Consider the following 17,684-nt stretch of genomic DNA (forward strand, 5'->3'; position numbering starts at 1 on the left):
CGGTAGCACAGCGGGTTAAGCGCATGTGGCACAAAGCACAAGGACCGGCATAAGGATCCCGGTTCAAGCCCCCGGCTCCCCACCTGCAGGGGAGTCGCTTCACAGGTGGTGAAGCAGGTCTGCAGGTGTCTGTCTTTCTCTACCCCTCTCTGTCTTCCCTTCCTCTCTCCATTTCTCTCTGTCCTAGCCAACAACGACGACATCAATAACAAGAACAACAATAAAAAACAACAAGGGCAACAAAAGGGAATAAATAAATAAAAATAAATATTAAAATAAATAAATAAACAAATAAAACAGTGGTCTAGAACTGGCAGAATGGATAAAGCATCGGGTTCTTAAGCATGAGGTCCCAAATTCAATCCCTGGCAGTTCCTTACCAGAGTGATAATCTGGTTCTCTTTCTTTCCTCTCTTCCTATCTCTCTCAATCAATCAGTAATTTTTTAAATAATTAATCAACAACTCAAGGGGTGCTGAGAACTAGATTGTCTTGCCACAGGACCTGCCCAAGTTCAAGCCGTGGCACCAGATGGAAGGTGCCATGGCCCTAAGGGGGCACTGTGGCAAGACAGAGAGAATACAGAGAGGGGGAGAGAAAAATAGACACCTGCAGACCTGCTTCACCACTTGTGAATTGACGATCCTACAGGCGAGGGGCCGGGGGCTCGAATCAGGATCCTCTGGCTTCACACTATTTGCGCTTAATCCAGTACATTACTGCCCATCCCCCTCTTTCTTTTTTTAAAAAATCTTTTTACTGGGGCCAGGTGGTGTCACACCTGTTTGAGTGCACATGGTATAGTGCACAAGCACCCAGGTTCAAACTCCCAGTTCAAGCTCCGAGTCTCCAACTGTAGGAGGAAAGCTTTGCAAGTGGTGAAGCAGGTTTACAGGTGTCTCTCTTTCTCTTTCCCTATCTCCTCCTACTCTCTCAGTTTCTGACTCTCTACCCAAAAAATAAAGATAATTTTTTTCATTTTATTTATTGATTCTAGGATAGAGACAGAGGGAAATTGAGAGGAAAGGGGAGATAGAGAGGGAGAGAGACAGAAGGACCTACAGCCCTGCTTTATCACTAGTGAAGTGATGAAGGGGCCTTGAACCTGGGTCCCTGCACACTATAGTGAGTGCTTAACCAGGTGTGCACCACCTGGTCCCCTTTCTTTCCTTCCTTCTTCCTTTTTATTTTTTCTTTTTCTTTTTTTATATTTATCTATTTATTTTCCCTTTTGTTGCCCTTGTTGTTTTTTATTATTGTTGTAGTTATTATTGTTGTTGTTATCGATGTTGTTAGATAGGACAGAGAGCAATGGAGAGAGGAGGGGAAGACAGAGGGAGAGAGAAAAATAGACACGTGCAGACCTGCTTCACTACTTGTGAAATGACTCCCCTGCAGGTGGGGAGCCAAGGGCTCGAACTGGGATCCTTACACCGGTCCTTGTGCTTTGTGCCACCTGCACTTAACCAGTTGTGCTGCCATTCGACTCCCTTTTTTTTAATGTATATTTTTTCTTCCTCCAGGGTTATTGCTGGGGCTCGGTGCCTACACTATGAATCCACTGCTCCTGGGGGCCATTTTGTTGTTGTTATTCCTATTGTTCCTGTTGGATAGAAAAGAGAAATCCAGAGAGGAGGGGAAGACAGAGAGGAGGAAAGACAGGTGGGGAGCCGGGGGCTGAAGCAGGGGGCTCTAACTGGGATCCTTATGCCAGTCCTTGCGCTTTACTCCATGTGCACTTAAACCAGTGCACTACTTACTGCTTGGCTCCCGTCATTTTTTTTTTTTTTAATTATTGTACAGAGAGAAATTAAGAGAGAAGGAAATAGATGATAAGAGAAAAAGAGACATCTGGTTTACTGCTTGTGACGTTTACCCCCTGCAGGTGCGGAGTGGGGTTTTGAACCTTGGTCCTTCCTCATGGTCACGTGTGTACTCAACCAGTGCACCACTGTCCAGCCTCCTAAGCAAGATTTCCTATGAATAAATATGGTACATTTATGGCCTTAACTTGAGGTGGAAGAACAAGATCACCTCTCAGGAGTTCACCAGGGGTGTTATAAGGTAGGATGTGCACAGGAGGAGCCAATATGAAAATGGATGTGGCCGTGTGCGAGCACTCAAGAGATATAGTGGTTGTGGGCCAGGTGGCAACCACCATGCTAGACAAACTTAATCCCAGATTCTTTACTTGCAGGACCCCTCACCAGGCTGCCTTGAGATTTCTGTGAGGGTGACTAAGTTTAAGTGTTTTCTGGGGCCAGGTAGTGGTGCACCTGGTTAAGTGCTCATGTTACAATATGCAGGGCCTCAGATTCAAGTCCCTGGTCCCCATCTGCAGGGGAAAAAGTTTCACAAGTGGTGTAACAGGGCTGCAGGTGTCTCTCTGTCTTTCCCTCTCTACTTCCCCCTCCTCTCTCTCTCTCTTTGCCTCTAGGGTTATTGCTGGGATTCAGTGCCTGAACCATGAGTCCACTGCACCTGTGGCCATTTTTCCATTTTGTTGACCTTGTTGTTATTATTGTTATTGCTGTTGTTGGATAGGACAAAGAGAACTTGAGAAAGGAGGGAAAGACAGAAAGGCCTCCCCCTCCTCTCTCAATGTCTCTCTGTCTCTATCCAATAATAAAATAAATAAATACAAATTTAAAAAAGAGAGATAATATTTTTCCCTGGGCTGGGGAGACAGAATAATGGTTTTGCAAAAAGACTTTCAGGCCTGAGGCTCTGAGTTCTCAGGTTCAGTTCCCAGCACTACCATAATCCAGAGCTGAGCAGTGCTCTTGTTTTGCTTAATCTCTGTTTCTTTCTCTCTGAATCTCTCTCATTAAAATAAATAAATACATAAATAAATAAATAAAAATAATTTCCTCTTTGAAGTTGTTTTCTTCAGGAAAAAAAAGTTTTGGGAAAGTATTAAAAGAAAAAGGAATATTTAGAATCTTCCCTCCCCCCCACCCCAAGCAAAAGGGGAAACTATGAGAGTCCTATTGCTTTAATGAGTATGTCTTTGTTCTTAAAAGAGAGAGAAAGAGAGGAAGCCAGAGGGAGAGAGAGAGAAGATAGGGGGGAGTTGGGGTTTGAAAGGAAGAGGCAGGAAGCAGGGCTCTGAGGAGACACCATGGGGGTGGGGGGACATAGGTGGGCAGAAAGCCAGAGAGGACTGAGCAGGACTGCCCCCACAAAGTGGTCTGTGTTATCACTTTCCTCATCACCACTGTTCCCATCAGCGACTCATGAGAAATCCACCTTCCCTGAGGTTTCCAGGGCTCAGGAGGCCCTGTGTTAACAGCAAGTAAGGAAATCAAGGCTCATAGAAGTTTAAGAAGCTTCTGAAGTGCTGTGAGTGTTCACATCACCTTGCTGCTCCAGCTGTGTTTGCTGGCAGACTAGATGCCATTATGCCACACAGAAAGAAGCTGGGACAGAAAGGGACCACTGAGGCATGTGGAGAAAAGACAACACAAGCAAACAAACCAGACCACTTAGGATATGTGGCTGAATGGGGCCAAAAAGCTTGAGAAGTGATTTTTTTTCCCTTCCCACATGTTTCCTTCCCACATTTTCTTCTTCCTATCTCTTGACTCTTAAGCAGCCCTTCTTGACATCTGGCACAAGTCATAACTCAGGCTTGCTCACAAGTGATCTCAGCCTCACCCAATGTGTTGCCTGTGCTCACAAGAGGAGCATAAGAAGATATGGTAAAAATGCCCCAGAAGCCTTTTCAACTACTACATTTACAGCACACTTCATTAAGATTTCCACCACTTCCTGTTCTTTGGGAGCTGGGGGAAGGGGTTGAGGCCTTCAGAATAGCTAGCTTCCTAGGGTAGAGTCCAAAAACATGAATCACAGTTCAATAAAACCTCCTGTGGCTCAGGAAGGATGTACCTGCCCTTAAATGGTCACATTATGTGTCAAATTTATCTAGGCCGATTTCCAGGCCTAGAATCTGAGGTGAATAGAAATCTATTGTAAACTATTGGGTGGGGAGTGGACAGCAAGATCTGGAAAAGTAGCCTAGGGTGTGAAAAATTTGCAGCTTGAATATTGGGGATCTGCAGCAATGGCAGAAAAAAAAAACGGGGCTAGGCACATCCCTTGGTGGGAACCATCTGGGGGTTCCCAAAGGCAAAGTTTGTGGGAAGTTTGCCTCTGATTTACTTTCTTGAATCTCTCTGGTAAAGCAAAGGGCTGTGACAGTCGGCCAGCACAGCAAGGATACCACACTGAGGGCAAATGTCTCTGTTTACCTGATGAACGATGAGGCAGAGTTTGGGGTTCCAGGTCCAGAAGAGGCAGCGCAGTGTGATCAAAGTGTGGCTGGCCTGGGCTGCAACCCTTCCCGCTGCCTTAGCTGCAGCGGCTTCTAAAATCCCATTGGAAATCCCAGAGGGTTGGTGAGCCCCAGGGCTAGTATTATGATTCCAAGAGAATATTCCTATTCCTCCCCCAGCCACACCCGCCTTCGCTGGCGTAGCAGCCTTCTAGCGTCTCAGGTTTCTTTCCCCCAGCGAGTGAGGGTGGAATCCAGGCGCTGTGCTAGCGGGAGTGGGGCAGCTGCTGAAATTACTTCCAGATGTGCCTGGCAGCTTGGCTCCGAAGGGCCAGGCTTCCTCTGGCATCCTCGTCCAGCAGTCTGCATATAAATCACTTGGAAAATAAGACTGCTCTGGAGGAAATGGCTCAAGGCCAGGGAGAAGCAAATGTCCAAAGGGTGACTATCTAGCACGCTAAGGAGTCAATTTGGAAAGCAGTAGAAGTGAAAAATATCACTGATGGAGTGTAGTGCACCAAAGCAAAGGAATCTGGGGAAGCAAGGAATGGAACAAGGTTTTGGGGTCCCAGTGCACGATGGTGGAAAAGGACCTAAGTTGGGGGTGAGAGTTCTGCAGACAGCTTTCACAGGGAGATGAGAAATGGTACCCATGCATCAATAGCTGTACCCAGCAACCCCCCATAAAAGGATTTCTTTTAAAGTTATAGCTTCACTACCACAGCTACTTTTGAAATCTCCTATTCACTAAAATGTCCTCAGGTCAAAAGCCAACAACAACATTCTACCAAGGCAGTAAGAACAACAAAAGTTTCAAGATGGTGTGTTTTGTCCCTGATTCAGGGAAGGAACTAACAAGGAATCAACCCCACCCAGCTCTGTGTTCTTCTGTGTTTCTGCCATTGATTCTCAGAAACCCAAGAGATGGTGCCAGCACTTTGCCTGGAATCATGGAACTTATTTCTGCAATGCCCTCTCTCCCTATTTCTCATAAGGAAATGGGGATATTCTGCTTACTGTGTCTTTCTTTTCTTTTTTTGATTTTTATTTATTTGTTTCTTTACTGTGTTTTTCTAACACCCAGCAGAAATATAATGCAAAGCACAATGCAAATTATTTTTTAGATAGGTGGGGGTGGGGAGAGGAGATCAAGAGAGAGAGAAACCACATCAAAATTTCCTTCCACATGGCTGGGCTTGAACCTGGATTGAGCACATAGCAAAGCAGTGCACTATCCCAGTGATGTATTTCACTGTCTCAAAGTATGTTGCAATTTGAAATTTTCCAGTGGCCAGGTGCTGGCATATCATCATAAAACGCACATGTTACCATGCACAATGAACCTGGGTTCAAGTTCCTGGTCCCCACCTGCAGGGGCAGCTTCATAAGTGGCAATGGAATATTGTAGAAGTCTCATTTTCTCTCTTCCTCAAATAAAAAGGTCTCCCCTTTCCCTCTCAATTTCTCTCTATCCTGCACATAAAAAGAAAGGGGAAGGAGTTGGGCAGTAGCACAGCGGGTTAAGCGCACATGGTGCAAAACACAGGGACTGGCATAAGGATCCTGGTTCAAGCCCCTGGTTTCCCATCTGCAGGGGGGTCCCTTCACAAGCAGTGAAGCAGTTGTCTGCAGTTGTCTCTCTTTCTTGCTTCCTCTCTGTCTTCCCCTCCTCTCTCGATTTCTCTCTGTCCTGTCTAGCAACATCAATAAGAACAACATGGAAAAAATAGCCTCCAGGAGCAGTAGATTCTATCTTTTGTCTATCATATATATATATATATTTTTTTTCCCTTTTGTTGCCCTTATTTTTTTATTGTTGTTGTAGTTACTATCAATTTTGTTATTGGTGTCGTCATTGTCAGATATGACAGAGAAAAATGAAGAGAGAAGGAGAAGAAAAAGACAGACACCTGCAGACCTACTTCACAGCCTGTGAGGCAACTTCCCTGCATGTGGAGAGCCAGGGGCTCAAACCGGGATCCTTAAGCCAGTCCTTGCACTTTGTGCCACATGCATTTAACCCTCTGTGCTACCACCTGACTCCCTATACTTTGCTTTTAAACCACAACTCCATTCAGTGTTTCAGTCAACAGACATGCTTGTAAGGTATTTATCTTTGGTTGGAAGAGATACATTGTATATGATGACCACCTGTATGAAGTGAGAAGGGGCAGCAGAGGATCCTGCACGCCAAGTACTCCTATGTTCTGTTCTGGTCCTGGGATTGCCACCACCCTTCCAGAATCATGAAATACTAGGAGTAGCAAGACAGCCTCTCAGATATGCCCCTATGGTCATCATGGCGGTAACATCCAAGCTGACTCCTGTGCACTCCAGCTTCCTCCAAAGGTTTTGTCCTCCTTTGCATCTCCCATCCATCTAACAACACATTTAACACCCAGCTGAAGAGCTGTTGAAGAAGCAGGTTTGGAGAATGAACTTAACACACAGCAAAGTGCCTCAAAGGGAGGCTCAGGATGGAAACAATGAGCACATCGTTGTCCATGCTAACTCCCTGTTCATATTAACCTACTGTTCCTATTAAGTTCCGCATGGACTCAAAGCTCACTGGCTTTTGTTCTTGTGCAGTCTCTCCTTGAACCCCTGCTGTAAGTGATTTTCAATTCTTTCTTTTTATATATTTTAAAATATTTATTTATTTATTTATTCTCTTTTGTTGCCCTTGTTTTATTGTTGTAGTTATTGTTGTTGTTATTGATGTCACTGTTGTTGGATATGACAGAGAGAAATGGAGAGAGGAGGGGAAGACAGAGAAGGGGAGAGAAAGACAAGACACCTGCAGACCTGCTTCACTACCTGTGAAGTGATTCCCCTGCAGGTGGGGAGCTGGGGGCTTGAACTGGGATCCTTACACCGGTCCTTGCGCTTTGCACCACGTGCACTTAACTCGCTGCGCTATATCACCTGACTCCCTCAATTCTTTCTCTTTTAATCCTGCATGAGGGGAATTTTCTGAGGGTTCAAGAGGTGTATTCTCTACAGCTTGGATTTCCACACCATATATACAGATTCTCCCCTGGGGAAGAGATGATGAGAACAGAAAGAGACATCAGATTTGAGGACAATGGCAAGTGCAGGGGCTGCCAGAAACGGGCCCCCTGAATACAGACAGGTGTTAGCACAGGCCTTTCACTTACAGAGAGCTGTAACTTCAGTTCCTTCCTCTATAAATTGGGGAAACTTCACAGGATTCCTTTTTCTCTTTTAGAAGAGAGACCAGCACACCACTCTCAGACATAAAGTGCCAGGGATTGAACCTGGGGCCCCACTGTGCTAACCACTGAACAACCTCCATAATTGGCCTCCTAAGTGGACATTTGTGAGAGTTAAAAGACATCATGGAGAGTTGGCTGATAGCACAGTGGATTAAGTGAAGGTGGCGAAGCGCAAGGACCGGGATAAAGATCCTGGTTTGAGGCCCTGGCTCCCCACCTGCAGGGGAGTCACTTCATAGGCTGTGAAGCAGGTCTGCAGGTGTATATCTTTCTCTCCCCTTCTCTGTCTTCCCCTCCTCTCTCCATTTCTCTCTGTCCTATCCAACAACAAACGACATCAACAATGGCAATAATGTTGTAGCCACGGCGAGGCTACAACAACAAGGGCAACAAAAGGGGGAAAAAAATAGCCTCCAGGAGCAGTGGATTCATGGTGCAGGCACCGAGCCCAGCAATAACCCTGGTGGACAGAAGAAAAAAAAGAATTTATTTATTTATTTATTTAGGAGAGATAGGAGAGAAAGAACCAGACATCACTCTGCTATATGTGCTGCGGGGATCGAACTTGGGAACTTGTGGTTGAGAATCCAATGCTTTATCCACTGCACCACCTCCCAGACCACAGGATTGGAGTCTTGAACCTAGGTCCTTGCACATTTTAACATTCAACCAGGTGCACCACCACCTGGCCCCTATTTTTTTTTTTTGTCACTAGGATTATCACTGAGGCTCAGTGCTAGCACTACAAGTACACTGCTCCTGGTAGCCATTTATTTCCTTCTATTTTATTGATAGGACATAAAGAAATTGAGAGGGGAGAGGGAGATAGAAAATGAGAGAGAACGCGAGATACCTACAGACCTGCTTCACCACTTAACAAGCTCTCCTCTCTGCAGGTGGGGTTCGAACCTGTGTCGTTGTTCATGGTAACATGTGGGTGCAACTAGGTGTGCCACCACCCACTCCCTACCAGCAGTGTTTGTGACGTCATATAGCTTACTTAGGCGTTTGTTAACTTACAAGTTACAAGTAACTTGTTATTAGGAGTCTCTTTCCCTAGCTCATGCCTTTGGGCTTCTTCCTGTGGCCACTATGGTAACAGTATCCATGTATCAAATCCATAGTGAGTGCTTTTACTTACATGATGTCTTTTGTTGTTGTTGTTAAATTTTTGTTGTTTTTTATATTTATTTATTTTCCCTTTTGTTGCCTTTTTATTGTTGTTGTAGTTGCTGTTGTTATTGATGATGATGTCGTCATTGTTGGATAGGACAGAGAGAAATGGAGAGAGGAGGGGAAGACAGAGAGGGGAGAGAGATAGACACCTGCAGACCTGCTTCACTGCCTATGAAGTGACTCACCTGCAGGTGGGGAGCCGGGGCCTCAAACCAGGATCCTTACGCCGGTCCTTGTGCTTCACCACCTTCACTTAACCCACTGTGCCACCGCCCGACCCCCAAGTAAATTCTTTTTTAAAAAAAGATCCCAATCTCCACCTGCAAAAGGAAAGCTTCACAAATGGTGAGGCAGTCTGCAGGTGTCTCTGACTCTCTCCCTCTCTATCAGCACCTTCCTCTTGATTTTTGGCTGTCTCTATTCAATAAATAAAAAAAGAAAAATATTTTCAGAGTATTAAAAATAGTAAATAAATAAAATACAAATAAAAACACAGATGACAGCCTATGTAAAAACCCCTCTTTGCTTCATTTCTTAAAGACTTTTTAAAGTATTTATTTCCTTTTTGTTGCCCTTGTTTTTATTGCTGTGGTTATTATTGTTGTTATTATTGGTGTCATTGTTGGGTAGGACAGAGAGAAATAGAGACAGAAGGGGAATACAGAGAGGGAGAGAGAAAGACAGATACCTGCAGACCTGCTTCACAGTCTGACTCCCCCCTCTTTGCTTCTTTTTCCAAGCTAAAACTACTCTTTTCCATAGGAGAGCAGGTACACTGTTCACGATCACACCTGCCTTTTCACAGCTAAGTATAGAAGGCCAGCAAAAGTCAGGTTATTCCTAGAAAGATATAATTTCTCTGGCAGAGCTGGGGTTGGTAGCTTTTGCCCATTCTTTCCTCTCACAAGGCCAATCCTGATGCCAGGAGGTGGAGCAGCCACCATGAACCCCAAGAACAGGAGAGTCACACTGTGCTGTCGTCACAGATGGCCATATGGGCCGCACACAGAAACTGCAATGCTCAATCAGCAGAGTCCTGGCAGGCACTAATGGCTCCCTCCAGGGGTTAGTGGTGGAGACTTTGAAAAAGTCTGTGGCAGTGCACAGGATATGTGTGCCTGAGGTACCAGGTTTCATTCCTGGCACTACATACAGCAGAGCTAAATGAGTCTCTAGTCTCTTCCCTGGGCAGACGACCCCATCAATGTGTCCTGGAGCCCCACCTCCCTAAAGCCCCACCCCACTAGGGAAAGAGAGAGGCAGGCTGAGAGTATGGATCAACCTGCCAATGCCCATATTCAGCGGGGAAGCAATTACAGAAGCCAGATCTTCCACCTTCTGCATCCCACAATGACCTTGGGTCCATACTCCTAGAGGGATAAAGAATAGGGAAGCTATCAGGGGAGGGGAAGAGATACAGAGTTCTGGTGGTGGGAATTGTGTGGAGGTGTACCCCTCTAATCCTATGATCTTGTCAGTGTTTCCATTTTATAAATAAAAAAAAAAAAGTTGGGCTAGAGAGAGATAGCTGAGTTGGACTGTGAGCTGCTTTGTCATATGCATCACCCAAGTTCAAGTCCAGCACCCACAGCATTGAAGGAAGCTTCAGTGCTGTGGTCTTTTTCACTCTCACTCTCTCTAAAAAATTTAAAAAAAATACAATAGGTCATTAAAAATAAAAGGGGGCTGGCTGGGCAGTGGTGTACCGGGTAAAGCATACATAGTACCAAGTGCAAGAAACCACACAAGGATCCCAGTTAGAGCCTCTGGCTCCCCACCTGCAGGGTGGTCACTTCGCAAGCAGTGAAGAAGGTCTGCAGGTGTCTCTCTGTCTCTCTTTCCCCTATATCCCCCTCCCACTCTTAATTTCTCTCTTTCCTACCCAATAAAATGAAAAAAAAAAAAAAAAAGGCTTCCAGGAGCAGTGGACTCATAGTGTTGGCACCACCAAGCCCCAGCAATAATCCTGGAGGCAAAAAAATAAAAAAATAAAATAGGGCCAGGTGGTAGTGCATCTGGTTAAGTGCACGTATTACAGTGAAGAAGGGGCCAGGTTCAAGCCCTTGATATCCACCTATAGGGGTGAAACTTCACAAATGGTGAAGTAATATTGCAGGTGTCTCTCTCTCCTTCTCTATCTCTTGATCTTCTCTCAATTTCTCTGTCTCTATCCATAAATAAATAAATAAATAAAATTATTAAAAAGAAAGAAATAAAAAGAAAAGTGGGGTAGGGTGGTAGTGCACCTGGTTAAGTACACATGTTACCATGTGCAAGGACCTGAGCCCCTACTCTCCACCTGCAAGGGGAACATTTCATAAGCTGTGAAGCAGGTATGCAAGTGTCTGTCTTTCTCTTTCCCTCCTTTTTTTTTTTTTTGCCTGCAGGGTTATTGATGGGGCTCCATGCCTGCACTACAAATCCACTGCACCTGGAGGACATTTTTTTCCATTTTATAGGATAGGACAGAGATAAATTGAAAGAGGAGGGGAAGATAGAGAGGGAGAGAGAAAGATAGACACCTATAGACCTGCTTTACTGCTTGTGAGGTGATTCCCCTGCAGGTAGGAAGCCACAGACTCTAATCAGGATCTTTCTGTGGGTCCTTGCACTTTGTACTATGTGCACTTAACCTGGTACACTATTGCCCGGCCCCCTCTTTCTCCCTATATCCCTCTCTCCTCTCAATTTCTCTCTGTCCTATCAATCAATCGATCAATCAATCAATCAATCAATAGGAAAAAATTGCCACTGGGAGCAGTGGAATCATAGTCTAGCACTGAGCCTCAGCAATAACCCTGATGGCAAAAAGAACAAGGAGGAGGGAGTCGAGCGGTAGCACAGCGGGTTAAGTGCATGTGGCACAAAGTGCAAGGACCAGTTTAAGGATCCTGGTTTGAGCCCCTGGCTCCCCACCTGCATGGGGAGTCACTTCACAGGCAGTGAAGCAGGTCTGCAGGTGTCTATCTTTCTCTCCCCCTCTCTGTCTTCCCCTCCTCTCTCCATTTCTCTCTGTCCTATCCAACAACGACATCAACAACAATAACAACAATAATAACTACAAAGGGCAACAAAAGGGAAAATAAATAAATAAATAGAGAAAAAAGAACAAGGAGGAGGGGGAGGAGGAAAAGGAGAAGGGGGAGAGGGAGAAGGGGAAGAAGAGGAAGAGGAAGGAAAGGAAAGAAAGGAAGGAAGGAAGGAAGGAAGGTAGGAAGGAAGGAAGGAAGGAAGGGAGAAGGAAGGGAGGGAGGGAAGAAAAATGCACTATTTTAAGATGAATAACCAACCTAAGGGAAACATAGTTAAAAGAGGGTGGAGTTGTCTGGGCTTAGCAAATGCAGTGTTCCATTACCACTTCTAGCCCCAAAGGATGAGGAAGTGGATTGGTCTCCAAGCTTGGGAGAGTACAGCTTTTTGCACAGGGCTGGTATCTTTTTTGGAGATAGCCAACCTGTACTGACCCACACAAAAGGGTCCCAGGGCTAATTAACCATGTCTTCCAATCTGCTATGGTGCTGCCTCTCATTAGCCAAACCTGGCTAGAAGAAAGAGGACACAGGAGATGAAGTGATGTGAACTCAGGGCACTGAACAGGTCAAAAGTGGAGAGGAGGGAGTAGGGCAGGGCGGTAGCGCAGTGGGTTAAACGCATGTGGCCCGAAGTGCAAGAACCGGCGGAAGGATCTGGGTTCGAACCCCCAGCTTCCTGCCTGTAGGGGAGTCACTTCACAAGTGGTGAAGCAGGTCTGCAAGTGTGTGTCTTTCTTTCCCCCTCTCTGTCTTCCCCTCCTCTTTCCATTTCTCTCTGTCCTATCCAGCAACGATGACATCAATATCAGCAACAATAAAAATAGCTACAACAATAAAAAAAATAACAAGGCCAACAAAAGGGAATAAGCAAATATATATTTTTAAAAAGTGGAGAGGAGATTGGCAGGAGCAGGTGGGAGATCTCCTTGCACAGTGCGGCTATGCCTGGGTGGGGTGCGACACAGCAGCCCTACATATGTTCTGGATGGCAGAGCAAGGACACAGGAAGACCCTGACTCCCTGCTAGCCCTGGGAGTCACTATAGTATCCTTGAGCCCTGACACAAAGGATATCTAGTCGTGTAAGAAAGACAATCCTGTACTGCACCAAAGTAAAAGACTCTGGGGTGGGTGGGTGGGGAGAGTACAGGTCCAAAAAGGATGACAGAGGACCTAGTGGGGGTTGTATTGTTATGTGGAAAACTGTGAAATGTTATGCATGTACAAACTATTGTATTTACTGTCAAATGTAAAACATTAATTCCCCCAATAAAGAAATAATTTTTTTTTTAAAAAAAAGAAAGCATGCAAAGGTGATTTTTAAGGTATAAAGACAGCTTATGAGGAAAGAGTCCCATGAGGGCTAAAAGAGAAAGGCCTTGATTATATACATTTTACATTTACTTAAGTTCCCCAATCTATGTCACACTTGGGCTAGCTTCCCACTGATCTGCTGAGATTACCAGGTTTGGCTACCTTGCTGAAACTCCTCCCACAGTATTCAAGGTGCTTCCTTTTGTTTTCTCTAAAGACTGTCCTTTTCCTTCCCAGCGCTACTTCTAATTTCTTTCCTGCTGATATAGGGCAACACATGATAACATGAGACAAAGTGTTCATGCCCCAGCTATTTGACAATCTAGGCATGCTGTTTTTATGCTGTCCCTAACAATTCCCTCTGAGATGAGCTGCTTTAACACTGTCAAAGGGCAAGGTGTACTTGAACTCTATCTACCAGGGGAGCTATCGCCTGAGGCCTAATAAATAAAGAGCATCAGAACCACTTTCCTTTAGAAGAAAGATCGAAATTAGTAATGATATTTACTTTTGATAAAGGGGTAGACAGAATTTTCTTTTAATCTCCTGAACCTCCACATCTCTTAGTTTAAATGATTTACATATCAAAAGAAAAACTTCCTGCAGAAACCTGCTGAGACCTGAACCTTTGAGGCTTGTTGATGATAATTTACTACTACCTCACAGGGAATATTGAACCTTCATGCCTGGGTTAATTCTCTTTCAACAAAATCACTTGGCTAACAGTATCTGTTGAGAATGATTTGGTGTAACACTGCCAGGTTGAAGTAGTGGCTCTGCCTGAGGACTCTGAGAATGATTTGGTGTCCTTCAGAATTTGTTTTTCTAGTCTTCAAACTAAATGTTAATAGTAAAGTCATATGGTCATACACTGGATCATAATTTATATGTTTTATTTGCCCATATTACAGGAAGTTTAAAAAATTCTTAAGGGTTATTTTCATTAAGCTGTGAGATGATCTTTTTGATTCCAGATTTATCTCTTCTTGAAAAAAGTTGTTAAATCTAATGTGATTAAAGAATTTTCTTCAGTGGTGATTAACTCTTTTTGTTCCAGCTTCAGTTATCTGTCTGAATGCTGACCTATGCAATCTAAAGTTATTTTGTTTATGTAAAATAAATGTTTTTTATATTTATTTATTTCCTTTTCTTGCCCGTGTTGTTTTATTGTTGTAGTTATTGCCGTTGTTGTTGGATAGTACAGAGAGAAAATGGAGAGAGGAGGGGAAGACAGAGAGGGGGGAGAGAAAAACAGACACCTGCAGACCTGCTTCATCGCCTGTAAAGCGACTCCCTTGCAGGTGGGGAGCTGGGGGCTGGAACCAGGACATTTACTGTCCTTGCACTTTGTGTCGCCTGCGCTTAACTTGCTGTGCTACCGCCTGACTCCTATAATATAAATATTTTTGCAAAGATTTTATTTATTTATTTTCATGAATGCAAGACAGAGGAACCAGAGCACCTGGTGGCACCAGGGTTTGAACTTGTGGCCTCAGGGCCCCTAGACATAAAACTATGATTATGGGGGGAGTCGGGTGGTAGCGCAGCGGGTTAAGCGCACATGGCACAAAGTGCAAGGATGTAAGTATCTGGGTTCTAGCCCCCGGCTCCCCACCTGCAGGGGAATCGCTTCACAGGCAGTGAAGCAGGTCTGCAGGTGTCAGTCTTTCTCTCCCCCTCTCTGTCTTCACTTCCTCCCTCCATTTCTCTCTGTCCTATCCAACAACGACAACAAGAATAACTACAACAATAAAACAACAAGGGCAACAAAAGGGAATAAATAAATATTTTTTTTTTAATATTTATTTTATTTATTTATTCTCTTTTGTTGCCCTTGTTGTTTTATTGTTGTAGTTATTATTGTTGTTGTTGTCGTTGTTGGATAGGACAGAGAGAAATGGAGAGAGGAGGGGAAGACAGAGAGGAGGAGAGAAAGATAGACACCTGCAGACCTGCTTCACCGCCTGTGAAGCGACTCCCCTGCAGGTGGGGAGCCGGGGTTCGAACCGCGATCCTTATGCCGGTCCTTGTGCTTTGCGCCACCTGCGCTTAACCCGCTGCGCTACAGCCCGACTCCCAAATAAATATTTTTTAAAAACTATGAGTATGGGGCTGAGTGGTAGCATACCTGGTTGAGCACACGATACCATGCTCAAGGGTCCAGGTTCAAGCCCCCAAATGGTGAAGCAGGTCTGCAGGTGTCTGTCTCTCTCTCTGTTCCCCTCTCTCCTCCTTCCTTCTCAATTTCTCTCTGTCCTATTAAATTAAATAAATAAAGCTAAAAAAATCTTTTTAAAAAAGTCTGAAAACAATAAGGGCAACAAAAGGGAATGAATAAATATTAAAAAAAAAAAAGTCTGGGCACTACTATTGGGTCATCTCAAGGGAAGGCAGAAGTATTTTGCAGCAACAGTGAATCATGGTGCTAGGGGCCACCAAGTGACAAGTGTCTATGTGACCTCTGCCTCCTGAAGCTTCCACCTGGGGAAAGGAGGACACTGACAGGAGCCTCTATCCCTGCTCTTCTGCTGATGGGGTTCAGTGATGAGTAGGACTCAGGCACGCTGGAGTCTCTATGGCTATAGCTGCAGCAATCACTTCTGCATCTGAATATCTATTTATTTATTTTTGCCTCCAGGGTTATCACTGGGGCTTGGTGTTGGCACTACAAATCCACTGCCCCTGGTGGTCATTTTTCCCATTTTATTGGATAGGGCATAGACAGAATTTGAGAGATGAAGTGTGGGACTCTGTAAAAGTTTGGTATAGCTTAGGGAAGCTCTCCCATCCTTGGATGGAGGTCTGGAAAGATACCCCACTTGTTAGCCTCTCTCCTTATAGAGATGAGCCAAGAGGGAAAAGTCTCCCAGACTCAGTTTCTTCTTGTTAGTCTCTCAAGCTCACAGAAAGCCTACAAGCCTCTCACACTTAGTTCCCTAACCCTCCTGCTAGCAGCAGGCCAAATGGTGCCTGCTTTAGGGTTCACTCAAAGTTCACACATCCACTTCACCTTTTGATCACAAAGGAGAACACACTCTATCATATACCTCCCCAACACCAGAGAGTGAAAACCCCAAATCCTATTTCCTTGTGCCCTTTGATATCTGTGATTTACATCAAGTTTTGTTTTTCTTCTCCTCTACCTCACCTTACTGGTTTAACTCCTATGCTTCTCTCAAATGTCTTTGGATAATTAACTTGCCTGCATCATGGAGACTAATTGTCTTGACCTTTATGTATCAATTCTTTTTGCATCAATTCTTGTCATACCAGCTCCCTACCATAGGGGCAAGCTGACCTTTAAGAAACCTATAATTTCTGATATATGTGAAAAACGTTCTTTGTTTAACTCTCTATAAAAATCTGTACCCTTCTCCAAATAAATGAGTGTTCGTACCAGAGTACTCCCCGATGCCTCCTTTCTGAATCATGTGGTCCCTAAGAGCCGGTGAGGCAGGGTCGGTGGCTTACCCCCTGGCTGGGGCCACTCCACGTGAGTGCCAGCAATGAAGGAGTGAGTAAAACAAATACCTACAGAAATGCTTCACCACTTGTGACGCTCCCCCTCCACCACTCCCACCCCCACCTCCCCGTCCAGCAGGTGAGGACTGGGGCTCAAACCTAGATCATTGAGTGAGTCCCTGCACTTAGTACTATGGGTGCTTAACCAGGTGCACCACTGCTCGGTCCCCATTGATCTATTTTTAACTTCATCTTATTTGATATAACAGATAGAAATTGAGAGGGAGGGGGATATAGAGGGAGATAGAGGGGCCGGGTGGTGGAGCACCTGGCGAAGTGCACACATTACAGTGCTCAGGGATCTAGGTTCAAGCCCTGGGTCCTCACCTGCAGGTGTGTGTGTGTGTGTGTGTGTGTGTGTGTGTGTGTGTGTGTATCTCTATCTCTCTTTTCCCTCTCAATTTCTCTCTATCTCTATCCAAACATATATATTTTAGGGAGGGAGATAGAAACTTGCATCATTGCTTTAGCACATGTAAAACTTTCCCCCTGTAGGTGGGGTCTGGGGGCTTGAATCTGGGTCCTTGTGCATGCTAATGTACAGTTAACCAGGTGCACCACCACCTGGCCCCCTGCACCTGACTTTTTCCTACTGAGTGTTTACTGTTTTCTTTCCCCAGTTCCAGTGACTGGATTAGCCTCTCCCTGGCCTCGAGTCCCACCTTGCCCTTGCCAGCTGCCCTCTCCAGGCCTTGGCCACGGTCCTAGCCAAGACCCAGGGCTGGAGCCCTGTGAGCCATGAATGGACCTGTCAGACACCATCTGCTCTCTTCATCTCAGGAGCAGTGCCCACATGGCCTCTCTGCTGCTGAATGGAACTCACCTGCTGGCACCACCCCAAGTCCCTCCTTAGAGCTCTGCCAACAAACCCTTGGCTTGAGTCCTCAACTGAGAGTATGGCATCTGTTGGCCATAGCGATTTATACTCTTGGCTGGAAATGCAGCACAGTCTGTCACCTCCCAGCTCCCGCCCTTCCCTACTGCACTGCCTCCTCTGTGGCCTATAGCTCAAGAGGATTAGCAGAAACAGGAGTAATATCATGATGATGATGGCGCTAGAAGTGAAACAGCTAAATGCTAACGACAGGCCAAGCAGGGCTCGAGTGGCCCACTCCCTGCTGACAGCACA

General features: G+C 45.2%; 1 protein-coding gene across 7 annotated transcripts in view; it reads right to left on the reverse strand.

The window, feature by feature from the left end:
- The window catches only part of GLT8D2 (glycosyltransferase 8 domain containing 2), a 91,910-nt gene that overhangs the window by 63,914 nt on the left and 10,312 nt on the right, over positions 1–17,684 (reverse strand). For 2 of the 7 annotated variants that reach the window (XM_060194313.1, XM_060194311.1), the window contains exon 1: positions 4,254–4,531. The exons of 3 other annotated variants lie outside the window; for them this stretch is intronic. The gene's annotated coding sequence lies outside the window, so the exon portion shown is untranslated. Of the gene's footprint in view, positions 1–4,253; positions 4,532–17,684 lie in introns of those variants that run through there. 2 more of the 7 variants (XM_060194307.1, XM_007527915.3) reach the window with 2 other exon arrangements.

The sequence above is a fragment of the Erinaceus europaeus genome, chromosome 7, assembly GCF_950295315.1.
Source record: "Erinaceus europaeus chromosome 7, mEriEur2.1, whole genome shotgun sequence".
Taxonomy (NCBI): domain Eukaryota; kingdom Metazoa; phylum Chordata; class Mammalia; order Eulipotyphla; family Erinaceidae; genus Erinaceus; species Erinaceus europaeus.